The 27,842-nt window shown below is 52.0% G+C and overlaps 1 pseudogene; it reads right to left on the reverse strand.

Annotated features, from left to right (window-relative positions):
• Positions 1–3,578: 3,578 nt before the first annotated feature.
• LOC119922983 lies at positions 3,579–15,723 on the reverse strand (annotated as a pseudogene).
• Positions 15,724–27,842: the final 12,119 nt, after the last annotated feature.

A 27,842-nucleotide genomic window follows, 5' to 3' on the forward strand; every position in this document is an offset into this window, starting at 1 on the left:
CAGGCCCAGGCGAAGGAGGAGAGTAGAAATGAGACAGAGGAGGTGGGAAAAAGATCAATGGGAGGGGGAGGGCCAGGAGCAGGTGGAGGAGGAGACCCAGGACCAGACGGATGGGGGTGGGCAAGGACAAGACCGAAGAAGAAGAGAACAAAAAGGAGGAGGAGGGCCAGGATCTGGAGGAGGAGGAAGGCCAAGATGAGGCAGAGGAAGAGGACCTGGATCGAGGGAGGAGGAGGCCAAATACTAGGAGGAAGAGGAGGCGGGTTAGATGGACGAAGAAGGCAAGTACCAGGTGGAGGTCCAAGGTGAGCCAGTATCTGGCCGAGGACAAAGGCCAGGACTAGCCGGAGAAGGAGGGCCAGTGTTTGGTGGAGGAGGATTACGAGTACAAGGAAGATTTGGAGGGCCAGGAAGAGAAACAGAAGGACGGCCAAGACCAAGAGAAAGAGGAGGCACAGGATTTAGCACAGAAGGAGGGCCAGGACCGGCACCGGAGGAACTGGATCATGAGGAAGAAGAGAGTGAAGACCAGTCTAAAGGCAAGAACCAAGACCAAGAAGAGGATGAGGGCCAGGGTACGGTGGAGAAGCCAGATGGGGTAGGAGGGCCAGGACCCGGCAGTGGTGAATGGCCAAGCCCAGGTGGGTGAGGAGGGTCATGTGGTGGAGGAGGGCCAGGCCCAGGCTAAGAAAGGAAGTATAGGTGAGACAGAGGAGGAGGGAAAAAATCATTGGGAGGATGAGAGCTAGGAGAAGGTGGAGGAGGAGGCCCAGGACCAGACAGATGGAGGTGGGCCAGGACCAGGCAGAAGAAGAAGAAGAGGATCAGCAGAAGGAGGAGTGATAGGATATGGGAGAGAAGGATGGCCAGGATGAGGCAGAGGAAGAGGACGTGGAACGAAGGAGCAGGAGGGCCAAAACGAGGAGGAGGAGGAGGCGACCTAGATGGAGGAGGAAGGCAAGTACTAGGTGGAGGTCCCAGGAGAGCCAGGATATGGCCGAGGATGAAGGCCAGGACAAGGCGGAGCTGAAGGGTCAATCTTTGGTTCAGGAGGATGACTAGTACCAGGAAGAGTTGGAGGGCCAGGAAAAGAACAAGAAGGAGGCCAAGACCAAGAGAAGGAGGAGGCGCAGGATCTAGCTGAGGAGGAGGGCCAGGACCAGGCAAAGGAGGAACTGGATCATGAGGAGGAAGAGGCTTAAGACCAGGCTGAAGGCGAGACCCAAGACCAAGCAGAGGATGAGGGCCAGTGCCAGGTGGAGGAGCCAGATGGGGTAAATGGCCCAGGACGATGCAGTGGAGGATGGCCAGGACCAGGTGGGTGAGGAGAGTCAGGACCATGTGGAGGAGGAGTGCCAGGCCCAGGCGAAGGAGGGGAGGGAAGATCAGACAGAGGAGGTGGGAAAAAGGTCATTGGGAGGAGTAGAGCCGGGAACACGTGGAGGAGGAGGCCCAGGACCAGGTAGATGGAGGTGGGCCAGAACCAGGCAGAAGAAGAAGAAGAGGATCAGCAGAAGGCGGAGGGTTAGGATATGGGGGAGAAGGAAGGTCGGGATGAGGAAAAGGACGTGGAAAGAAGGAGGAGGAGGGCCAAAACTAGAAGGAGGAGGAGGGGACCTAGAAGGAGGAGGAAGGCCAGTACTAGGTGGAGGACACAGGAGAGCCAGGATCTGGTCGAGGACGAAGGCCAGGACACGGCGGAGCGTAAGGGCCAGTGTTTGTTTCAGGAGGATTACTAGTACCAGGGAGAGTTGGAGGGCCAGGAAAAGAATACGAAGGACAGGACCAGGTAAAGGAGGAGGGACAGGATCTAGCAGAGCAGGAGAGCCAGGACCAGGCAAGGGAGGTACTGGATCATGAAGAGGAAGAGGGTTAAGACCAGGCTGAAGGAGAGAAACAAGACAAAGCAGAGGATGAGGGCCAGTGCCAGGTGGCGTTACCAGATGTGTTAGGAGGGCCAAGACCAGTCAGAGGAGCATGACCAAGGACAGGTGGGTGATGAGGGTAAGGACCATGTGGAGGAGCATGCTCAGGCGAAGGAGGGGAGTGGAGATCACACAGAGGAGCTGGGAAAAAGATCACTCGGAAGAGGAGAGCCAGGAGAAGGTGGAGGAGGAAGCCCAGGACCAGACGGATGGGGGTGGGCCAGGACCAGGCAGAAGAAGAAGAGGATCAGCAGAAGTCGGAGGTCGACGATCTTGAGGAGAAAGGAAGGCCAGGATGAGGTAGACGAAGAGAACCTGGATCCTAACCCTAACCCTAACCCTAACCCTAAACGCTAACCCTAAACCCTAACCCTAACCCTAACCCTAACCCTAACCCTAACCCTAAACGCTAACCCTAAACCCTAACCCTAACCCTAACCCTAAACCCTAACCCTAACCCTAACCCTAACCCTAAACCCTAACCCTAAACCCTAACCCTAACCATAACCCTAAACCCTTTCCCTAACCCTAACCCTAAACCCTAAACCCTAACCCTAACCCTTACACTAACACTAACACTAACCCCAACTCTAACCCCTAACACTAACCCTAACCATAACAACCCTTACCCTAACCCTAGCCCTAAACCTAACCCTAACCCTAGCTCTAACCCCTAACCCTAACCCAACCCTTAACCTAACCCTAAGATAACCTACTATTAATTCTGTTTTTACCTAACAACCTACTTTTAATGCTAACAGCCTGCTTTTTAATCTGTTTTTAGCTAACAGCCAATTTTTTTAGTCTGTGTTTATGCTAACAGCCTGCTTTTGAATCTGTTTTTATCTAACAGCCTGTTTTTAAAGCTAACAGCCTTCTTTTAATGCTAACAGCCTATTTTAATTTTAAAACACCCTACTTTTAAATGGTAACAGCCTGTTCTTAAAACTTCCAGTCTATTTTAATGCGAAGAGCCTACTTTTAAATCTTTCACCTAACAGCCTGCTTTTAAAGCTAATAGCCTACATTTAAAGCAAACAACCGACTTTTAAAGCTAACAACCTACTATTAAATCTGTTCTTATCTAACAACATACTTTGAATGCTAACAGCCCAATTTTGAGCCTGGAATCCAGTTCTGACCTGTGGCCTTGGGACCTGAAGAACAGTGTCCCAGAAGCCTGGGGGCTGAACAGTCCAGGGCCGACGGGTCACCCTCTCTCCGCCACACCCATAGACTCTAGTGGCACTCCAATCTAAACCCCGCCCCAACTCCCTACCATCCCGCTGGCTGAAGGAAAGTCAGGCCCCACCCCTCGGGAAAGAAGTGGGAGTTTGACACCGGCTCGGTCCTGTCCCCACCGTCCCAGAGTCCTGGAGTTAGAGTCCACACCCAGGCTGGCCTCCATGCTCCCGGCGGCGGCCAAAGCAAAACTGGGGGATCTCGGAGAGGGCCGAGTGCCGTGAGCCACCTTCCCTCACATGGCTGTCTCGGGACGGGATTCTGTCCATTCGTCTGGGACCAAAACCCATGGCACGTCCCAAGGCAGCCCCCGCTTCTCCAGACCCGTCGCCCCAGGACCGTCCTGATGCCACTTCGTCCTCCTAGGTTTCTTTTCTCCCACGGGGTGGGGGCCCTCAGAAGAAGAATGGTTCATCGTTCTTTCTGTCTCTGTTCGTAGGTGTTCAGGAATCTGCGGGTCTTGGACGAGGAGTCGTTTTTCAGGGCTTCAATTTCTGAAAAGGAGTGGTAAAGAAGACGTGTGATGCAAGGCAGTCCTCCACTAGAAGCTGTTCCCCTCCCCGACTTTGATCATGCCCCGGGGACATGGGAAGAGTCCTCCACTCCCCATCCAACTCCAATCTCCTGAGCCCATAACTTCCCCTTGCCTCGTTCTGTCCTTCTACCACCACCCTCCCAGGGCTGCGGAGATGGGAAAGCCTGAAGCACGAGACAGAGGAAAGAAGAAGACAGAGAAATCAATCCGTCAGTGGATGGTATTTCCAGAGCGCTTACCATGTGCAGAGCACTACATTAAGCGCTAGGGAGAATATAGTCAACTAGAATGAGCAGACAGATCTCCCAGCCCATAAGGAGCTAGCAGTCTAGGGGGAAATAGCTGCTAGAGGCTCAGAGGGCCAGCATTCAGAAAGGCGAGTGAAAGAGAAAAGCAAGACAGAGGAGGAAGCACAGAGCATGGCGAGAGACAGAAGAGGGAGAGAGAGAGAGAGAGAGAGAGAGAGAGAAAGAGAGAGAGAGAGAGAGAGAGAGAGAGAGAGATTAGGGGACAGATGGAAAGGGTGCGTGTCTTTGTTAGGACTCACTCTGGAAAATGATTGTGAACGTCTTGTCGGAGAGGAGCGCGCTTGCGGGATACAGAGTGATGGTGTGTACTGTGGGGAAAGGAAACAAACCATTATTTTCCTCGTTTGTTTGCCCATCCATCCGTCCACCCGCTTCCCGGAAGGACGGCTGGAGAAGGACTTGGCTTCCATATCCAGCCCCCGGAGTCAGGGAGGAGGAGCCAAGAGAGGCCTCCTCTGGGATCTGGCCAGAAAAGGGGTCGGGCCAGATGGTGTGGCATTACTTCGTTGGTTTTTAGTTTGTATGCTTGCTTGCCCTCCACTCCCCACTCACCGAGGAAGACAACGGCCGCAAATTTCACATCTGGTTGGATGCAGTTGGTATAGGCCAGAGTTTGGGACAAGAAAATGGGATGGAAGTCCCCAAAGTTCTTCATCTGGGCAGAAGGAGAAGGAGAGTGGGAGACCCCAACCCATCCCCAACCTCCTTGACGATGCGCCCCAACTCTCCAACTTCCACTTCCACTACAGGACACGGGGCTCTCAACCTCCTCCTGGTCCCTTTCGCAAATCAACCCCTCTAGACGGTAAGGTCATTGCGGGCCGGGAACGTGTCTACCAACCATTCAACTGTGCTCTCCGAGGAGCTCGGTACAGTGCTGTGTACAGAATAATTACCCAACAAATCCCACCGATGTGCCCCGCAGGAGGGATCCGCGCCCACAGTTCCCACCCCAGACCCAAGGACACCCCCTCCCAGCCCCCATCCATCCCTGACGTACTCACCAATGCCGTCCAGATGGTACCATAGGCCCTGATCTCCCTCTCTTCCCACCTCAACTTCCATCCGACGACTCTGGAGTGCCTCCAGCCAATATTCTGGGCCAGCCAGAAGAATGTATATCTGGCTTTCTGGAAACACAAAACCCGAGGGGTGGGTGTCAGGGGGCGGCAGAGCCCCGGACCAGGGGCCCAGAGAGGATGGGTACTGTGGAGGGTGGGGGAGCCTCACTTTGGCCACTGAAGGGTGCTCGTCCTTCAGGTGGAAGAGTACGGGGAGAAGGCAGCAGATCAGCTTCTGATGGAGACGGGATTTTGGAACCATCACACAGCTGCTGGCCACGGCTGCCAGAAGCTCCAGGGCTGCCACCCGCACTTGAGGTCTGTCCTGAGGAGAAATCCCCGGTGGAGTGTGTGGGAGGGGCAGGAGATGAGGGGAGGGCTGCGGGCACCGGAGCCGGGGCTGGGGACCCCAGGGCAGGGGCAACGTAGGGACTGAGGTCTTCGGGGGGAGAGTAAGGAGTGAGGACATCACCGGCAGAGGAGGGGACGCAGTGCCGGGCGGGGGCGGGGGTGAGCCGTGGCTCACCCCTTCCTCCAGGAGGAAGGGGAGCTGAGCAAGGAGCACTGGGCTCTGAGGAGACGAGGGCAAAGAGGGCGAGGGTGAGGCCGTCCGCCCTGAGACGGCTCCCCTGGCCCCTCGATCCCGGGCCCCCACCCGGACTGCCCACCCCCGGGCCGCCCCCGACCGCTCCCGGGAGTCCTTTGTCGCCCCGCTTCCCCTGCCCGATTTGGGCCCTCCCCGGGGGCGGGGTGCTCTCAGAGACTGTCCGGGTCCCGGGCTGGTGTTCCCCCCGGCCCTACACCCTATGGGGGTGGCCCTAGGGCTGGGCCCCTGACCTTGTCGTGGTTGAGGGGCAGGCTGGTGAGGGCCTGCAGGCTGATGACTCGCACCACGGGGTCGGGGTCCTTTAGGCCGTCCCGGAAGATGAACCGCACGACCTTGGGATCCAGGACAGTCTTCATGCCGGGGGTCCAGATCAACTGCCACAGAAAACCGTGTCTGCGCCTGGACCGCGTAGCCGAAGGGGGCGGGAGTCTGATGCTTGGGAAGGCGGAGCCGGGACCCGCAGAGAGGGGGCAACGAGTGCCAAGCTCTTTGGGACGGGGGCAGGGACCAGTACCTCCCCGCTCGCCTCCAACCTCTGCCCACCCTCTCACCCGGGGTTCGGGTCCGGGGGTCTCTGGCTGAAGGTGACAGTGCTCACCGCGGATCCGAGCCGTCTCTCCGGGGCCCTAGACCCCTGCTCCTACCTCGGCCAGAAGCCCCATGGCCACATTCCGGCCCTGCGGGTCTTTCTCCTGCAAAGAGGTGCCCACCATTTCCATGAGTTCGGCCACCATCGGGCATTTGCTCTGGACCAGGGTCCGGTGGGAAACAGCCCCACAGGGCTGAGCTCAGAGAGGAGTCCGGGAAGCCCTGGGGCCGGAGAATAGGAGTTCGGGGAGGGACAAGGGTAGGGCAGTTAACTGCGGAGGCTACTCCCCACCCGCTCGTCCAGACCAATTTCTTGGGGGATCCTGCCCACCCCGTGTCACACACACACACACACACACACACACACACACACACACACACACACACACACACACACACACACACACAAACACACACACACACACACACACACCTTGTCAGAAGGGCCACGGCCTCCTGGAAGGTGTTGAGGGATGAGAAGAGGTGCCAGCCATCCTGCAACTCCATGGCTATGAAGCTCTGCCAACATCCTCTGGTGGACAGAAGCCTCCTCAGGGCCTCCAGGGCCGTCCTGAAAGCAACGAGGGTTTGCGGGTTCAGGGCGGGTGGGTGGTGCGAGAGGACCAGAGGGTGTCCGTCAGTCCTGCCGATTCTGGGCATGTCCCAAAAAAAGTCTTGTCCTGTCACAGGCAACCCCTACCTCCAGGGGTAGGACACACGAGAACTGGCCTCCAAATCCCCCATCCTTGCCGTGTTTGGTCCCCAGCCCAGCAGGGACAATCTGGACCAGGAGCTCCCTGGAATTTCTGCCATCTCCGGCCTCCCAGACCCACGGCCCATCGGCTCCCCGGCCTCTTGAAGCCCCCGGCCCCAATTCAGACTCCTCGAAGGATCTGTCCGGTGATCAGGGGATGAGCCATCCGCAATTGGAGTATCTCCTTCACGGGTCCCTCTCCCCCAGCTCCACATCCCTCCGGTCGCTCACCTCCAGGGACTTAGGGCAGAGGGGGACGGTGGGCTCCACGGCCAAGAGCACTCGTTCCCCCACCAGGCCCAGCTCCAGCACATACTGGATCTGGATGATGAAGGCCAGGAAGAGCTGGGGGAGGAGTTGAGCCACAGCCTCCGAGTACTCCACAGCAAAGAGAAGCTCATATAGCATGTTCACATCCTTGTGGGGTGGCACAAGGGCTCAGCCAGAAGTTCCCTCCAACCCGACCTGCCCCCTGGCCTCTGTCCACGGCTCCCTTTGACCCCACAACCGGGGCCCACTCTGAGCCGAAGCCCCGGGCAGGGATAGGCAGCACCCAACTCTGTGGCCCCTCTAGGGCCTTGGCCCCCTGTGCCCTCGAGGACAGCCCCCGACTCCCACCCCTTGCGCCCTGGGCAACCTCCCCAGGCAGCGGGGGATGGGTCGGAGGGAGTGGGAAGAGGTGGGGCAGGGGTGGGGCTCAGTGCTAAGGGCTGCGGGCTCCAGCCAGGCCTGCCCTTCGATCCGTTCTTCTGGGTCTCACCGCGATGGAGCCTCGGGTATGCCTCTCCCACCCGGTCCCGTTGCTCTCCTCAGGTAGAGGTCGTACCAACACTCTACGGAGCAGTTCCCGCATCATTCAGGAGGCGATGGAAGCATCCGCCCCGACAGATTTCCAAGCCTCAAGGACCTGCCTGTAGAGCCACAGCCCAGACTCAACTTTTCCCACCTCTCCCCAAGCAGCGGCCCCGGATCACGCCCCAGAGGGGACCAAGGCATTGCGGGGACCCTGGATTGCAGCCTTGGGGGCCTGGGAATCTCCCCACCACTCACCTGCCTGCACCTCCGACCCAGGACCGGCCCCTCAGGCAGAGACCAAGGAGAGCCGAGGCCCCCAGTCTCCATAAAACTGCCGGAGTTCGCACTAGGCCCCCACCCCGGAGGCATCCGGTGTCGTCCATCCCGGGTCTGTCCCAGCTGGGGCCTTTCCGTCCCGAGGAGCTGGGGGGCGATGGTGGCCGTACCTGTTCAGAGGTATTGAGTACTCGAGGAACACCTGCACTGTCTCCCGAGTGTGGTGACAGGCCAGCAGGGCCAGGGCTTCCTTGAAGAGGGTCTTCCCAGCCTGGGGGTCGGAGGAGATGTGGTGCTCCAACACGCTCCTTGCCAGGTCGGCCGCCTGTAGGTCAGTGGGGAGGCAGACGGTCAAATTTGAACTCGAGAACCCCACCAGTCATCCCTTCCCGCCGTGTCCCCCACTCCCACCGACCCCCCTCCGCCCCCACCGCACGAACCCTGCCCGGCCCGGCCGTCTGGGCTCCAAGCAGTAAAGGGGTGAAGGCCCCACCGCCTCCCAGGCCCAGGTCTGCTAGTCTGGCTCCAGTTCACAGAGCAGGGGACCGGAAGTGCTGGCGAACTGAGTGGGGAGAAGCCGAAGAGGGGAGAGCGAGAGACTCCCGCTCCTCAAGAACCTCCAGTGGTTGCCTGTCCACTTCCACATCAGGCGGAAACTCCTCACCAGTGGGTAAGCACACCACCACCTTGCTCCCTATTTCCTGCTGATTTTCTATGGCGACCCAGCCCGCGCACTTTGCACTTCTAATGCCAACTCCCTCACTGTACTTACTGTATTCAAGGTACTCACTCTACCTCCATCTCATCCAGACTTTGGCCAACCTATCGCCCATGACAGACCTCTGGCCTGGAACGCCCTCTCTCCTCAGATCCGACAGGCAATGACTTACTGAAGGCACATCTACTCCACGAAGTCTTCCCTAAGCCCCCCCCCCCCTTCTCCCACTCGCTTCTGTGTCACCATGACCTGCTCTCTTTATTCATTCCCCCAGCCAGCCAGCCAGCCAGCCCCACGGCACTCACGTCCATATCTCTCATTTTTTGCTTTCTCTTACTATCTGTCTCCCCCCTCTAGACTGACAGCACATGGTGGACAGGGAATGGCTTCATTTGCTGTTATATCGGACTCTCCCATTCGTTTAGTACAGTACTCTGAACACCGGAAGTGCTTAAAAATATGATTGACTGACTGATTCTTCCTGTTCTTGGATGTTTAGTATTGTTCACTGCCCTTATAAAACTCCCATTTTTAAAAATTTGATAGACTCATAAGTAGATATTCCAATGAGCCCTGTCCTGTGGAACGATTTTGAGTATTGACGCACAGCGCTACTGCTCGTTCAGCTGGGCGTAACCGAAAATAAATCAGGATTGGGTATTCGGAAAACTATTTTGTGTGCACACCACCACGATTCCCAGGGCGATTCCACGATTCCACGATTCCACGATTCCACGATTTCACCTGCATCGGTACCCTAAGAAGTTGTGTTGTGAAACAGGGACATCAATAAATAGTACAGACACACGGGAAGATAGAAAATTAGGAAAATGTAGGTCTCAGAATGCCTAATCCTTTGGTTTCCAGATCTGGAAAAATTGCCATTGCAGATAAAACGTGCCAGTTTTGTGGAGATGACAGATGGGGAGAAATGATATGTTCACTTTAGTTATTGATTCCTATTCGTTCATTCCTTCACTCAGTCATTCAACCGCAGTCATTGAGCGCTTACAGTGTGTCCGACACTGTACTAAGCGCTTGGGAGAGTAAACTAGAACAACCAACAAACACATTCCTGCCCACGACGTGCTTACAGTCTTGAGGGGGCGACAGGAATTAATATAAATCAGTAAATGATAAATAGATAAAAAGTAAATCAATTACAGTTCTAAGCATATTCATACCGATGTGCCGGGGGGATCAGAGTGAAGATGAATGAAGGAGCAAGTGAGAGCGGCACAGAAGGGAGTGGGAGAAGAGGAGAGGAGGGCCTAGTGAAGGTAGACTTTTTGGAGGAGAAGGGTCTTCACTAAGGTTTCGAAGTGGGGGACAGAAAGTATCTGAAGAAGAGAAGCAGCGTGGCTCAGTGGGGAAAGCCCGGGCTTGGGAGTCAGGGGTCGGAGGTTCTAATCCCGGCACCACCACTTGACAGCTGTGTTACTTTGGGCAAATTACTTAACTTATCTGTGCCTCGGTTACCTCATCTGTAAAATGGGAATTAAGACTGTGAGCCCCAAGTGCGACAACCTGATAACCTTGTATCTATTCCAGGGCATCATCCCCGTCAGCTCTTCCGTACATTCAACTCCCTTCTCAGGCCCCCGGTTCCTCCCCCTTCGCCTTCCCTCACCCCCAAATATCTGGCCTCCTACTTCATTGATAAAATTAAATCCACCACGTCCGACCTCCCCAAAGTCACTCCACCACCTTCTCCAACCCCTCGGCTCTCAACACTCTCTGCTACTCTCCCATCCTTCCCAGCGGTATCCTCAGAGGAGCTCTCCTCCCTCCTCTCAAGTGCTACTCCGGCCACCTGTGCTTCTGACCCCATTCCCTCTCATCTTATGAAATCTCTCGCTCCGTCCCTTCTCCCCTCCTTAACTTCCATCTTCAACCGCTCACTCTCCACTGGTTCCTTCCCCTCTGCCTTCAAACATGCCCATGTCTCTCCCATCCTAAAAAAAAAACCCCCTCTTGAGCCCACCTCACCTTCTAGTTATCGCCCCATTTCCCTCTTGCCATTGCTTTCCAAACTCCTTGAAGGAGTTTTCTACATGCGCTGCCTCGAATTCTTCAACAACAACTCTCTCCTGGACCCCCTCCAGTCTGGCTTCCGTCCCCTACGTTCCACGGAAACTGCCCTCTCAAAGGTCACCAATGACCTCCTGCTTGCCGAATCCAACGGCTAATACTCTATCCTAATTCTCGTCGACTCTCAGCTGCCTTCCACACTGTGGACCACCCCCTTCTCCTCAACGCGCTATCCGACCTTGGCTTCACAGACTCTGTCCTCTCCTGGTTCTCCTCTTATCTCTCCGGTCGTTCATTCTCAGTCTCTTTTGCAGGCTCCTCCTCCCCCTCCCATCCCCTTACTGTGGGGGTTCCCCAAGGTTCAGTTCTCGGTCCCCTGCTGTTCTCGATCTACACTCACTCCGTTGGTGACCTCATTTGCTCCCACGGCTTCAACTATCATCTCTACGCTGATGACACCCAAATCTACATCTCTACCCCTGCTCTCTCCCCCTCCCTCCAGGCTCGCATCTCCTCCTGCCTTCAGAACATCCCCATCTGGATGTCTGCCCGCCACCTAAAACTCAACGTGTCCAAGACTGAAATCCTTGTCTTCCCTCCCACACCTTGCCCTCTCCCTGACCTTCCCATCACTGCAGACGGCACTACCATCCTTCCCGTCTCACAAGCCCGCAACCTTGGTGTCAGTCTCGACTCCGCTCTCTCATTCACCCCTCACATCCAAGCCGTCACCAAAACCTGCCGGTCTCAGCTCCGCAACACTGCCAAGATCCGCCCTTTCCTCTCCATCCAAACCGCTACCCTGCTCGTTCAAGCGCTCATCCTATCTCGTCTGGACTACTGTATCAGCCTCCTCTCTGATCTCCCATCCTCGTGTATCTCCCCACTTCAATCCATACTTCACGCCGCTGCCCGGATTGCCTTTGTCCCGAAACGCTCTGGGCATGTTACTCCCCTCCTCAAAAATCTCCAGTGGCTACCAATCAATCTGCGCATCAGGCAGAAACTCCTCACCCTCGACTTCAAGGCTCTCCATCACCTCGCCCCCTCCTACCTCGCCTCCCTTCTCTCCTTCTACAGCCCAGTCCGCAACCTCCGCTCCTCTGCCGCTAATCCCCTCACCGTGCCTCGTTCTCACCTGTCCCGCCGTCGTCCCCCGGCCCACGTCATCCCCGTGGCCTGGAATGCCCTCTCTCCCAACATCTGCCAAGCTAGCTCTCTTCCTCCTTTCAAGGCACTACTGAGAGCTCCTCTCCTCCAGGAGGCCTTCCCAGACTGAGCCCCCTCCTTCCTCTCCCCCCTCATCCCCCTCTCCATTCCCCCGTCTTACCTCCTTCCCTTCCCCACAGCACCTGTATAAATGTATATATGTTTGTACATATTTATTACTCTATTTATTTATTTATTTGTTTTCTTTGTACATATCTATTCTACTTATTTTATTTTGTTAATACGTTTGGTTTTGTTCTCTGTCTCCCCCTTCTAGACTGTGAGCCCACTGTTGGGTAGGGACTGTCTCTATATGTTGCCAACTTGTACTTCCCAAGCGCTTAGTACAGTGCTCTGCATACAGTAAGCACTCAATAAATACGATTGATTGATTGATTGATTGACTGGCACATTGTAAGCGCTGAAGGAATACCATTACAATTACTTTTGTTGTCTGTCTGATACGAAAGAGGGCGGGCATTCTGGGCCAGAGGGAGGATGTGGGCGAGAGGTCGACGGCGAGATAGAAGAGATCACAGTAAAGTGAGAAAATTAGCGTTAGAGGAACGAAGCATGCTGCCTGGGTTGAAGTAGAAGAGAAGCGAGGTGAGGTAAGAGGGGACAAAGCGATGAAGTGCTTTAAAGGCCAGGGTGAGGAGTGTTTGTTTAAAACAAAGGTGGATAATAATACAATAATAATGATGATAGAATTTGTTAGGCGCTTACTATGTGCAAAGCACTGTTCTAAATACTGGGGGGATACAGGGTGATCACGTTGTCCCACGTGGGGCTCACAGTCTTAATCCCCATTTTACAGATGAGGTAACTGAGGCTCAGAGAAGTTACTTGACTTGCCCAAGGTCACACAGCAGAAATGTGGGGGAGCCGGGATTAGAACCCATGACCTCCAACTCCCAGGCCCGTGCTCTTTCCACTGATAAGCTCCAGCTGGAATTTCTTGGGGAGTGGGGGAAACATGGTCTGAACGTTTTTGCCGGAAAATGTTTCAGGAAGCAGAATGGAGTGTGGACTGGAGTGTGGAGAGAGAGGAGGCAGGGAGGTCAGCAAGGAGGCTGTTACACTAATCAAGGAGGGATAGAATAAGTGCTTGCATCAGTGTGATAGCCGATTGGATGGAGTGGAAGGGGGGATGGGGGCGATATTGTGAAGATAGAATTTAGGGAATTGATTGCTGGCTGGACTGTGTGGGTGGAAGGAGATAGTGGAGTCGATGCTCATGCCAAGGTTATGGGCTTCCTGTGCCCATCTTCCAGGAATTTTTGTGATATTTAGCATTCCATTTTCTGTTGAGTTTCTTTTTGTGAGGGTGGGACCCTGCATATATGGGTACACGGTGGGTCTCCAATTTAGACATGGCAAATGAGAGAATGCCTTCCTGTCTGGGAAGTCCTCAGCCTAATGGTTGAGCAGCCAAAAAAGGCACAATGGGCTTAGGAAAGGATATGGAGAAGGCAAAGGTCCAGGAGCTTTCTTGTGTGATACAATTACCTCCTAGAGCCCCACCTTTAGGGAAATGGGGAAGTAGCCGGAGTAGTATTTCCCTGTGGGAGCAGGGGGAAGTGACTACCGCCTAACTGTGACTTGAGGAGAGTGAGGGAGGTCTCAGGTGACAGACAGCCCCAAGACCAGGAAACCATGGAGCATCCCCAAATCATTTATTGGTCGTCATGTCCTTCTCCCGCTTCTAGACTGTAAACTTGTTGGGGACAGAGAATGTGTCCACAAACTCTACTGTGTGGTACTCTCCCACGCTCTTAGTCCAGTGACCACTCGATGGATACCATCGATCGATGGTGCTGGCTTACATCAGAGGGACTGGCTACAATCAGGGTTCATTGTATTGGTTAAACACTTGGCATGTGGCAGTCACTGCACTTAACGCTGGTGTAGGTGCACGACTAACGGGATGGATACAGTAGCTGTACCACATAGGGCTCAGTGTCTTGATCCCCATTTTTCACATGAGGGAGCTGAGGCCCAGAGATGTGGAGTGACTTGCTAAGATCACACAGCAGCCAGGTAGCAGAGCCAGGATTGGAATACAGACCCTTCTGTCTCCCAGGCCTAAGGTCTAGGAGACACTGGGCGACTCTGCCTCTTTCTGTGACTTGTGTCACACCACTGTGCCTTGTGTCTCTCAGTTGGTCTACAATCCCGAGCCCCCCACCCCAGCATGCCACTTATTGCCTGACATCAAAGGTAAATCCCACTCCCAGCCCCTCCCTCCTCAGACCCCTCCCTCCCCCCACCCCCGGGTTCCTACCTGATTTTCGAAGGCTGTGTTCACCTGAAGCAGTATGGAGAGTATCCGCATTGCCTGCCCCACCCTGGTCAGGTTGGGGCTCCTCAAACAATTCAGGACTTGAAGGGAGAGATTACTCACCTGGGGCGAGGTTAGGTTCCTGGTCCAGGACTGGTGGGAGGTTAAGAGGGAGTCAAGGAGCGATGGCACATTCTGACCACTTAATTGTAAGAACAATGATAGCAATAATAATAATAGTACTTGTGACATTTGTTAAGAGTTTACAGTGGGCCAGGCACTGTATAAAGCCCTGGGGTGGGTCCAAGCAAATCGGATTAGACGTAGTCCCCGTAGCACCTGGGGCACACTTTGTCAATCCCCATTTTCCAGTTGAGGGAACTGAGGCCCCGAGAAGTGAAATGACTTGCCCAAGGTTCCATAGCAGACAGATGGCAGAGCAGGGATTAGAACTCGTGGCCTTCTGACTCCCAGGCCCCCTGGCCTATCCCCTCCCCACTCCCGCCTCACAGAGCAGGGAGACCCTCCTCTCCCCACCCTTCCCCCAGCCTCACCGCCCCCCCCCGGCCCCGGAGAGGCCCAGGCCCAGAGGAATGACCAGGCCCAGGGAGTGCTGGCTCTTACCACCAGATCGCCGTGGGACTGGGATCCGTAGAGCTCACTGAGCACGAGATCAAAACTCCACTCTGGGAAGGAGGGAGAAACCCCGCGGTGAGAACTTGCTCAGTGATGATGATGATGGTATTTGTTAAGCGCTGACTATGTGCCAAGCATTGTGTCTGGGTCTCTTTGTCCCCTGCCCCCAGTTCCCTTCTCCAGACATCCCGCCAGCTCCAGAACATTCTGAGGACGGGGCTGCACCCGGCCCCTCGCAACCCCCCTACCAAAAAAAAAAAAACAAAACCGGCCTCTGCACCCCACCTTCCATCTCCTCTTTCTATTAACTTTGGTTATGGTACTTTCTATGCGCTTACTCTGTGCCAGACACTCTATTAAGCGCTAAGGTAAACAGAAGGTAATTGTGTTGAACACAGTCCATGTCTCACATGCGGGCTCACTATCGATCCCCATTTTCTTGATGAGGTAACAGAGGCATGGGGAAGTGACCTGACTTGCCCAAGTTCACCCAGCAGACAGGGGCAGAGCTGGGATCAGAACCCAGGTCCTTCTGTCTCCCAGGCCCGCACTCCGTCCACTACCGTGTCACAGGTTCCTCACCATTGCTCATCACTTCCTCCTTGAACTCTGTGTCCTCGGGGGCTGGAGCGACCCGGGAGGTGCTCATCACTTCCTCGTTGAACTCTGTGTCCTCGGCGGCTGGAGTGACCCGGGAGGTGCGGGCGAAAAGCTTTCTGAAATGAGCCTTTCGGTCCCATTCCAAGAAGCGCCGCATCCTGGAGGTCTCACTCGCAGAAAAAATTCTCTTGTAGCAGTAGGAAGAGTTGAAAGAGAAGGAGATGTAAAAGGGGGTTGAAAGAGGCTCCTGGACTGGGGCACCTACCTCTCCCAGTCCCCGGCCTCAGCCTCCCCTCGAAGGTTAAGAAAAAGGGGGGGGGAGGCACCTCCAGCACCTCCCATAACTGCCGCTGCCCTCCCCTCCTCCCCTCCCTTTCGCCTCCTCCCTTCTCCTGCTTCTCAGCCCCTGTTTCCCCTCGGCCCCCAGCCCCTAGCCCCAGACTGGACCCCCGCCCGTTCCCCTTCTCTTGCCCTCCCAGCTGACCACATCCCGGGCCCACGGACACAAGAGTGGACTGACAGGATGAATCGAGACATTCCGCTGATCGTTATCACTCGACGCTACTCTACTCTGCTCTACTCTACTGTTCGCTAATCTAACTAAAGTCCCCTTCCCTAGCCCAACAATTCCCCCCCTCCACCTAGCCCCTCTCTAGCCCCCCTCCCTAGCCCACAACAAGCCCCCCGCCTCTTCCTAGCCCTCTCCAAACACCTTCCCTCAACAAATAAACGAAATCCTTCTCTCTCCTCTCTACGTTCCAATCTACTCTCAAGCTCCGAACCACCAAACTACCACCGAAAGCACCACTAACTCTTCAACCACTACCAACACCTCGGCCAACGGTCCAATGAACACTTCCCGTCCCCAACGGGCAGACCCCTCGCGCCCGGGCTCTGACATCAGTAGTACATCGCAATCGGTTGCCTGGCAGGGCTCAAGCCCCTCTACTTTTCGCTCCCCCGCCCCTCCTTTCCTCCTCCCGGTTCCCCACCCAAGCCCCACCCAACCTATGGTCTCTGACCTGCAGTCTTTGTCCATGTGTCCTGAGGATCTGCCTTTTCCCGGCTTTCTTTGTGGACTGTGCCCCCTGCCCCCCCCCCCCCCCCCAACACACACACACACATACATACATATTCTAGAATTTGAGCCCGTTGTCGGGTAGGGACCATCTCTATATGTTGCCAACCTGTACTTCCCAAGTGCTTAGTACAGTGCTCAGCACACAGTAAGCGCTCAAGAAATACGATTGAATGAATGAATTAAAGAAGGAAAGACATAAATATACTAAAGAAACAGATATAATATATTCATATAATAATTACATAATATATTATATTAATATATTAATATAATGGAAATTATACACACACGCACATATATTATAGAGATATGTTGTGCCAAGTTGTACTTCCCAAGCGCTTAGTACAGTGCTCTGCACACAGTAAGTGCTCAATAAATGCGATTGAATGAATGAATGAAAGGAGACACATATACGAAACAGATATATTAATATAATAATTAAATAATATATTTTATTAATATATGAATATACTGCAAATTATTTATACACACACATATATATTCTAGACTGTGAGCCCATTGTCGGGTAGGGACCGTCTCTATATGTTACCAACTTGTACTTCCCCAGCGCTTAGTACAGTGCTCTGCACATAGTAAGCGCTCAATGAATACGATTGAATGAATGAATGAAAGAACGAAAGACATAATATACTAAAGAAACAGATATATTAATATAATAATTATGTAATATACTAATATAATGTAAATCACACACACACATATATTCTAGACTGTGAGCCTGCTGTCGGGTAGGGACCGTCTCTATACGTTGCCAACTTGCACTTCCCAAGCGCTTAGTACAGTGCTCTGCACACAGTGCTCAATAAATACGATTGCGTGAATGAATGAAAGAAGGAAATACATAAATATACTAAATGAAGAGATATACTATATAAATATAATATTATCATACTAACATATTAATATAATGTGAATTACACACACATGTGTGTATATATGTGTATATGTGTGTATATGTGTACAGAAATGTGTGTATATGTGTATATATATATGTATGTGTGTGTATATATACACATACATACATATCAATCAATCAATCGTATTTATTGAGCACTTGCTGTATGCAGAGCACTGTACTGAGCGCTTGGGAAGTACAAGTTGGCAACGTATGGAGACAGTCCCTACCCAACAGTGGGCTCACAGTCTAAAAGGGGGAGACAGTGAACAAAACCAAACATACTAACAGAATAAAATAAATAGAATAGATATGTACAAGTAATGTAAATAAATAAATAAATAGAGTAATAAATATGTACAAACATATATACATATATACAGGTGCTGTGGGGAAGGGAAGGAGATATGTATAAGTGTGTATATATACATATATAGAGAGATGCAGCGTGGCTCAGTGGAAAGAGCACGGGCTTTGGAGTCAGTGGTCATGGGTTCAAATCCCGGCTCCGCCAATTGTCAGCTGTGTGACCTTGGGCAAGTCACTTAACTTCTCCGGGCCTCAGTTACCTCATCTGTAAAATGGGGGCTGACTATGAGCACCCCGTGGGACAACCTGATCACCTTGTATCCTCCCAGCGCTTAGAACAGTGCTTTGCACATAGTAAGCACTTAATAAAAATGCCATCATGATTATTTTTAGACTGTGAGCCCACTCTTGGGTACGGACGGTCTCTATATGTTGCCAACTTGTACTTCCCAAGCGCTTAGTACAGTGCTCTGCACACAGTAAGCACTCAATAAATGCGATTGATTGATTGATTGATTGATGTGTGTGTATATATACATATATATATATACATATATGTATGGGTGTCTATATACATAGATATGTATGTGTGTGTATATATATATATATATATATATATGAATGTTTGCATATATATGTGTTTGTATGTGTCTGTGTATACACAAACACACACACACACGCACACACACACACACACACACACACACATATATATATAAAACCAAGGTCATGCGCAGTGTGGGAGGTGAAGCACGTGGGCTGGGCCCGTCTCCTTCCAGCCTGGCGGGGAGCGCCTGAGGGGACGCGCGTGCGCGAGGGCACGAGGCCGGCGGAGGAAGGAAGAGGGAGAAGGGGGGCTCGGGGCCTCTGGTTTCCTGCCCGGCCGCCCGCCGTCAGCCGCCACGTTGGTTGCTAGGAGACGTGGTGTCACCGGAAGCTGGGCGCGGGCTAGGCCGAGGCCAGGTAGCCGTGGCCCGGCCTGGCCCGGCCCGGCCCACGGGGTGAGGGGCCGTTGCCCGGAAGAGGGCCGAGCGTGTCCGAGGGGCCCACCGACACCGACACCGACACCGACACCGACACGTCCCCGCTTCCCGCCCGGCAGTGCGGGCCGGCAACATGTTGGGCCCCGGGCCCCAAGCCTCGCCAATGATCGGGGGCGCCCGCTGCCACTCCTGCTGCTGCTACTGCTACTGCTACCGCTACTGCTGGCCGGGCCGGGACCAGCGCCCTTCCGGGGCTGGGAGACCGGAGACCTGGAGTTGTTCGACCTGGTGGAGGAGGTCCAGCTTAACTTCTCTGACTTCCTGGGTGTGCAGCAGCTACGGCCGGGCCCGGTCGGGGGCTGCCACCAACGTGCGCAGCTCCCCCTCCCCACCCCCCTGCCTTACCCCCTTCCCCTCCCCACAGCACCTCTATATATGTTTGTACAGATTTATTATTCTATTTTACTTGTACATATTTATTCTGTTCGGTTTATATGTTTTGTTGTCCGTCTCCCCCTTCTAGACTGTGAGCCCGCAGTCGGATAGGGGCCGTCTCTATATGTTGCCAGCTTGCAGTTCCCAAGCGCTTAGTACAGTGCTCTGCACACAGTAAGCGCTCAATTCCATTCAATCGTATTTATTCAATACGATTTATACGATTCAATAAATACGATTGAATGGATGAATAAATGTGATTGAATGAAGGAGCGAGGATGGTCTCCTTTCCGCGCAGGCTGCCCGGCCTAGCGGCAGGACTGGTGCCCCAACCCTACCGGGGGCGGGCCCGCCCCTTGCCATGCTCCCCCGTGCCCGGGGTTAGATTCGCTGGTGCCACCCCAGGCAGCCCCCCCCCCCCCCCCCCCCCGCAGCAGGAAAGGGGCAAGTGGGGTTTTGGGGGCAGGGTTTGTTTGGCTTCTAGACTATGAGCCCACTGTTGGGTAGGGACTGTCTCTATATGTTGCCAACTTGTACTTCCCAAGCGCTTAGTACACTGCTCTGCACACAGTAAGCGCTCAATAAATACGATTGATTGATTGATTGATTGATTGATTGCCCCACCCCTCACCTCCCATAAGGGCACGAGTCAGAACTTGTCCAGTCTCTGCTGCGCAGTTTGGGATGGGGGGTAGTGCCCTTTGGCTCTCTGAAATGAGGAGTCTTCCCAGGTCATGGCCAGTCCTCTCATCAGAATCAGAATCATGGAATTTGTTAATCGCTTCCTATGTGCCAAACATTTTCCTAAGCGTTGGGGTGGATACAGATTAACCAGGTTTAAGAAAGTCCATGTCCCACATGGGGCTCACAATCTGAATCCCCATTTTAGAGGTGAGGGAACTGAGACTCAGAGAAGTGAAGTGAGCTTACCCAAGGTTACAGCAACCGAGTGGCAGAGCCGGGATTAGAACCCACTTCCCCTGACTCCCAAACCTGTGCTTTTGGGGGCTGCTTAAGTTTCCAGTCTGGAAACTCATTATGGGCAGGGAACCAGTCTGCTAATTCTGTTGTATCAGACTTTTCCAAGGGCTCAGTACAGTGCTCTGCACATAGTAATAATATTAATAATGACATTAACTGTGGTCTTTGTTAAGCGCTTACAACGTACAGACCACTGTATTATGTGCTGGGGTGGATAGGGGCAAATTGGGTTGGACACAGACCCTGTCCCACCTGGGGCTCACCGTCTCATCCCCCATTTTACAGATCAAGTAACTGAGACACAGAGAGCTAGAGTGACTTGTAGTAAGCACTCATAGCTCATAGCTCTTGTAAGTGCACATAGCTAAGTGCTGCTGAGAGGCAGCACGGCCTAGGAGTCAGAAAGACCTGGTTTGTAATCCCTGGTCTGTCATGTCTCTCCTGTGTGACCTGGGGCAAGTCACTTATCTTCCCTGGGTCTCAGTCCCTGCATCTGTAAAATGGGGAATAAGACTGCAAGACCTTTATGGACAAGGAATCTGTCTGCTATTTCTCTTGCAATGTACCCTCTCAAGAACGTAGTACCGTGTTCTGCAACAGAGTACACACTCAATAAACATGTTTGATAGATCAAGCCTATGAATCCCCAAAGGGACAGGGGCTGTTTTCACCTCGGTTTGGCTGTATACACCCTAGTGATTAGTACAGTGCTTGGTACATAGTAGTTCTTAACAAATACCACGCTTATTATGATTATTGTGCATTATCATTACTATCATTACTGTCAATGAATACCATTGATTGATTGGTAGAAAGAGTGGAGAAGACTCTCTAGCTCTCCCTATCTAGAGGTCCCCTGTTTCTATCCCAATAGTTGGAGAAGTTGGACTAAGCTAAAGCGGGGGGCAGGAATTACTGCTTTTCCCTATGATGGGGGGTCCCGCATAGAGCTCAAGGTCAAGAGACGGGGGGGCACCCATCCGCCCTTGGAGCTCCCTGTGCTCTGACTCTAGGGAAGGAAAAGGGAACTTCTGAAAAAAAATCTATGACCAATAAGGGTGTCATGAAAGAGGAGGTCCCAGGATTAGAAGTGTAGAAAACAAGAAAATCTTTCAATCTGAATCGAGTATGCTCACCCGTGGGATTACTGGTGGAGAGACTCCTTTTGGGGTTCACTCAAAGTAAGCGGGGTTCATAGCTATTAAGGTTATTCTCGATCCCACCTGGGGGCTCGAGTTCTTTACTATGGAGAGGAATACGATACCACCACCAATAATCATGACATTTGTTCAGCATTTATTGTGTGCCAGGGAATCTACCAAGCTCTGGGGAAGATACAAGTTAATGAGTTTGGACACAGACCCTTTCCCACATGACACTCACGATCTTAATCCCCAGTTTGCTGTTGAGGTAACTGATGTCCAGAAAAGTGAAGTGACTTGCCCAACGGCACACAGGAGACACGAGGTGGAGCCGGGATTGCCCTCTCGGGGGAGATTTTCCCATAACAGCTCTTACTAATGAGAATCTTATTGATTTAGTGCTGTATATGCGTCGAGTAATAATCATAACTGTGGTATCTGTTAACTACTTACTATGTGCCAAGCACTGTTCTAAGTATTGGAGTAGATATAAGGCAATCCGGTCAGACATGGTCTCGATCCTATTCGCAGCTAACAGCCTTAGAAGTAGAGGCTACTATACTCTCTCCCCATTTCACATGGCCTAGTGGATAGCGCACGGGCCTGGGCGATAGAAAGACCTGGGTTCTAATCCTTTTTCTGCCACCTGTCAGCTTTATGACCCTGGGCAAGTCACTTCACTTCTCTGGAACTCCTCTTTAAGAGGAGAATTAAGACGGTAAGTCCCATGTGGGACAGGGACAGTGGCCATTCTGATTATCTTCTATCTTCCCCAGGATGTAGTCCAGTGCCTGGCCCATAGTAAGCGCTTCATGATTGCCACAATTCTTATGATGATCGTTATTATTTCACAGAGGAGGAAACTGAGGCACAGAGAGATTTAGTAACTTGCCGAAGGTCACACAGCAGGAACCTCTTTGGACTGGATTATTTGTATTAAGGTCTGTGTTCCCCTCTAGTTGATGAAGCTTGGAACTATGCCATCTAGGGTTACCCATAATGGGAAGGACTAAGCCTAAGCATCAGACAGAGTCAAATCACCTGTGCTAGGCAGCCGCGGCGTGGGGAAGAGTCAAAGATGGGCGGTCGATTTGTTGAGCAAAGACAGCTGCAGAGATTCGAGTTTTTACTGTTTGGAAGAAGGCAATGGTAAACCACTTCAGTATCTTTACCAAGAAAACTCTATGGATATGCATACCGGGATGACTTGATGACAGAAGATGGGACATTCTGGCAAGGGTGTCTCAATGATATTACTGGAAAGGGTGTCTCCATGAAATTGAGCTGGATTCCAAACAACTCGATAGCATTCTGAACCCACTGTGGGCAGGGAATGAGTCAATGTTGTATTGGACTCTCCCAAACGCTTAGAACAGTGTTCCTCACATAGTGAGCACTCAATAAATGCGATTGATTAGTCTTCTGAGTAGCAGAGCCATGCTCTTGCCAGTAGGCTGCACTGCCTCCCACGAAGCCCCTTAACAGGAGACGATGCAGTTCCCTTTTGATCTTGACATGCCTTAGGGTTCGTGGTGGGGATGAAATTTCCAGTCAGGATCAGGTTTTCAGTGCCTTGCTCTCGGGCCCCCAAATGTTGCCAAAGACTTGGGGTGAGGGTGGATTTTTAATAGGGGAACAGGGTCTTCTCACACTGCCATCCCCCACACGACCGGATCAAGGACAGGCGGGCCACGGAGGCTTCTCCGGTCATCAGGGTGTCTTAAGGGACCCCCGAGCTCTGGTCATCTGGTGTCAGTGGAGGGCTACTTGGCAACAATCAAGAGAAACACTTGGATCATTTAGTAGCTATTCTGTACCAATGAAAATATTCAGTGTCACCTTCTTAAGTAACAGTTTGGGAAGCAGCATGCCCACTGGAAAGAACCCGGGCCTGGAAGTCAGAAGGACCCGGCTCCCTCCCTTGTCTGCTGCATGACCTGGGGCAAGTCACTTCATTTCTCTGTGCCTCAGGGCCCTCATCTGTCAAATGAGGAATAAGACTGTGAGCCTTAAGTGAGACATGAACTGTGTCCAACTTGATTTGCTTGTGTCTCCCCCAAAGCTTGTTACATGCCTGGCACATAGGGCAGGGATTGTCACCATTTACTGTTGCATTGTACTTTCCCAAGTGCTTAGTGCAGTGCTTTGCACATGGTAAACACTTAATAAATACAATTGAATGAATGAATGAATGAGTGAGTGAAGTGACTAGCCAGTACCCTAAATATATAGATTTGAAACATCATTTCTCCTTTTACACGCAAAGAGACAAACTGTACTTTTATGGCATTTCTTAAGCACTTACCATGTATGAAGCACTGGGGTTTCTACAGGTTAATCCGGCCGATTACAGCCATGTCCCATATGAATCCCCAGTTTGCAGTTGAGCAAACCGAGTCCTAGAAAACTGACCTGACTAATGTCAGATCACCCCGTGGGTAAGTGGTGGAGCTGGGATTAGAATCCAGGCCCTCTGACTCCCAGTGTGCTTTAACCAGCCCAGCTGCTTTATCTGTAGCTTATCCTTTCTCCTGATTGTGGTTTGTGCACAGAGAAATGTGTCTACCAGCTCTGCCATATTGTGTCAGGCACGGTACCGGGAGTCAGATGGATTTGCGATCTAATCCGAGCTCCGCCAATTGTCTGTCATATGACCCCTATGTGGGACAGGCACTTTGTACAATCTGCTTAGTTTGTTATCTATCCCAAGCGCTTAATACTGTGCCTGGCACTTAGTAAGCGCTTAATAGATATTGTTAAACAACAACAACAACAACAAGCAGCATGGCTGGGCGGATAGAGGCCAGGGCTGGGAGTCAGAAGGTCTTGGATTCTAATCCCACTTCCACCTGCTGTGCAGCCTTGGGAAAAATCACTTCACTTTTCTGGGCCTCAGTTTCCTGATCCGTGAAATGGGTATGAAGACAGTGAGCCCCATGTGGGTCAGGGACTATGTCCAAACCGATGATCTTGCATCATCTTCAGGCCACAACATATTGTGCCTAGTACAGTGTTCTGCACACAGTAAGTGCTCGTTAAAAACCATTGATTGATTGTTATTTCTTCCATCCACATATTTAAAAGCATCTGTAACAGACGACCCCTTTCTTGGTAATGTCCTGAGGGGGTGTGGGGGATCCAAGCCATAAAGTATGGGTTACTTCCCATATGGGGACCAGATCAGTCAACCACTCAATCAGAAACATTTAAGCAACCCTGGGACGGGTATAGCACCATGGTAAGTGTTGGAAGAAAACACAGACGTTGATTCATCAACAGCCTCCAGTCTCCTACAGAGTCTCCGTCCCCGCATCCCAGATTACTCTTTTGCCCTCCTGTTCCACCGTAGGGATCTTGTAATAATAATAATGATGGTACTTGTTGAACCCTTTTCGACGTGATCAAGCCCTGTTTTGAGGGCTGGAATTGATGCAAGTTAACCAGGTTGGATGAACCCAGGCCCTGTGCCTCATGGGGCACGTATGCTTAATTCCCTTTTTTGCGGATGAGGTAAATGAATCCTAGAGAAGGAAAGCGACTTTCCCAAGGTTACATAGAAGACATGTGGTGGAGCCGGGATTTTCATTCATTCATTCTATCATATTTATTGAGCGCTTACTGTGTGTAGAGCACTGTACTAAGCGCTTGGTAAGTACAAGTTGGCAATATATAGAGACGGCCCCTATCCAACAGCGGGCTCACAGTCTAGAAGGGGGGAGACAGGCAACAAAACAAAACATATTAACAAAATAAAATAAATAAAATAAATATATACAAGTAAAATAAATAAATAAATAAATAGAGTAATAAATATGTATACATATATATCTATATATATATATATATGGATGCTGTGGGGAGGGGAAGGAGGTAAAGTGGGGGGAAGGGGAGGGGGAGAAGGGGGGAGAGGATGGAGCGGCCTCAGTCTGGGAAGGCCTCCTGGAGGAGGTGAGCTCTCAGTAGGGCTTTGAAGGGAGAAAGAGAGCTAGCTTGGCGGATGTGCGGAGGGAGGACATTCCAGGACAGGGGGAGGACGTGGGCCAGGGGTCGATGGCGGAACAGGTGAGAACGAGGCCCAGTGAGGAGATTAGCAGCAGAGGAGCAGAGGGTATGGTCTGGGTGTAGGGGTATTTGGTGTCAGTCGGCTGTCCGCGACCCTTCTCCAGGGCAGCAGGTCGTCGCTACAGCCGTTGGGCATCCCATTGTAGCCAATCCCGACGACCTTGTTTTCCATGTTCACGATGCAGGCACCCACCTGGGAGTTAGGGTCCTTGCACCAAATCCAACCCGACTGACTTGTATCTACCTCAGCACTTGGTACAGCGCTTGACCCATAATCAATCAATCAATCAATCAGTCAACCAATCATTCGTATGTTTTGAGGTCTAACTATGGGCCAAGTGCTGTACTAAGAGCTTGGGTGAGTATAATAGGACAGAATTAGCAGATACGTTCCCTGCCTATAACTAGCTTATCATCCAGAGGATGCACTTGGTAAATGCCATCATTAATTAATTATCCAACATGAGATTTTAGACACCGTTAAGCCCTCACCCCAGAGCAATAAGATAAAGCCCTCACTCCAGGGCCATTGAGATTTCTCCTACCGCGAGCTGATCGGTCCGAGTACCTACTAAGATCAGCGAGAGCATCCCAGGTTCAAAGATCTCCATCAGCCTGTCCTTCGGTCGGGCCCACCGGATCCCCTTTCTAGCTACCCTGCTCTGTGGCGGGTGAAGCTGTGATCTGCTTCCCCCCCACCCGGGTCAGCAACCTCAGGCGATCACTGGACTACTGACGTATCCCAAAGGAGGGACTTAATTGGTGGACACTTCGATTCAGGCGCAGAAGAAGGAAGCAAACAGACCCAGTGAGTTCGGTCATGAAAACTATGGCTTTACTATGAAAACCTACGTAAAGGCTAAGGCTTTGAAGGATGTGTCTATGGAAAAGCTATGGCTTTACTGCATAAACCTACAAGAGCTGTGCATCCGTTTACGAAACATGGTCATACCTCGAACGAAAGGTATTACATCCTTTAGGGACCCAATGTCTCACCCCATCACGGGGCGGTCTGACCTCATGCCTCAAACTCAATCTCAGATAGACAGGTCCTCGAACCCCTTTTCCTCTCTAGAACTTATCGGGGCCTTTACAGAGCCTTGGACCGGTAGTCCCAGGCTAAGCCAAAAACACTCTGGACTGTCCTAGGCTCCCCTCCGGGTTGCAAAGAGCAAGAGTTAGTTAGCCCAAGTTCACGTTGTTTTGATGAGGTTGGGCGTGGAAGAGGCAGCTGGGCGTTCATATTCCCCGACCAACCAGGCGAGCAATCCAATATGACTGCCTTGTTTGGAAAGGATTATCTGCCTGTAACGCATAACATCGAGCTTCTTCCGCATGGACCCTACTCTACATAGAAACATGTTTTTGTGGACGTAGCAGACGGGGAATATATAGCGGAATTTGGGTGAGATGTTTCGGCCCTGTTAAGTGTAACCTTGAGCCATATCTGCAAGGTGTGGCCTCTAACTACAAGTCTTTGTTACCCATACATAAACAACTAAGAGCATGTAACAATTCCCTGATAACAGAGGAGAAGGAGGGCCTTTCCAAAATGGGGTCGGTTTGGCTAGCTCAGGTTGGGAGACTCAAAATGTGTCCCGACCGGTCAGCTCCAGTGTTGCTCTAGGCAGAGCGCATTCAGGTGGAGTTTCGTGGAGAAGCTGTGTGGAAAAAAGCAATAGAGAAAGCTGGAGAACAACAGAGCACGACACTATTTAAGCCATGTCTTGAGCGAGGAAAGTCAAAATATGCCAGGACCAATGGGGGGAGGCAACAGTGGGGAAACATGAGGAAAGGAATGCTCAAATAACTTCCATTTTCTCGGAGTCTATTCGGTCCTACCCGAGTCCTGTAGACGTACAGGACCAGGTCTCCCGTACCTTTCGCCATCTGGTTTTGGAGGGCAAATCCAATGTGAGCTGCATGGACGATATGCTCAAAGAGCTTGGCCAAGTCCTCCTCGTATATTTTCTTGTGTGAAGCCGGAGCCTACATTCCTAGTCTGAAATCCTTCATTCATTCATTAATTCATTCAATCGTATTCACTGCATGCTTACTGTCAGCAGAGCACTGTCCTAAGCACTTGGAAAGTACAATACGGCAACAAATAGTGACAATCCTTCCATAACGGGCTAAGAATCTAGAAGGGGGGAGATAGACAACAAAACAAAACAAATGGACAGGCATCAATAGCATCAATATGAATAAATAGAATTATAGATGTATACACATGATCAATAAAATCAGTAGAATTATAAATGTGAACATGTATACACAAGTGCTGTGGGGTGGGGATGGGTTGTAGAGTAGAGGGAGGAAGTAGAGGAGATGGGGAGAGGATGTGGAGCAGAGGAAAAGGGGGGCTCA

Source organism: Tachyglossus aculeatus, unplaced genomic scaffold, assembly GCF_015852505.1.
Source record: "Tachyglossus aculeatus isolate mTacAcu1 unplaced genomic scaffold, mTacAcu1.pri scaffold_135_arrow_ctg1, whole genome shotgun sequence".
Classification (NCBI taxonomy): domain Eukaryota; kingdom Metazoa; phylum Chordata; class Mammalia; order Monotremata; family Tachyglossidae; genus Tachyglossus; species Tachyglossus aculeatus.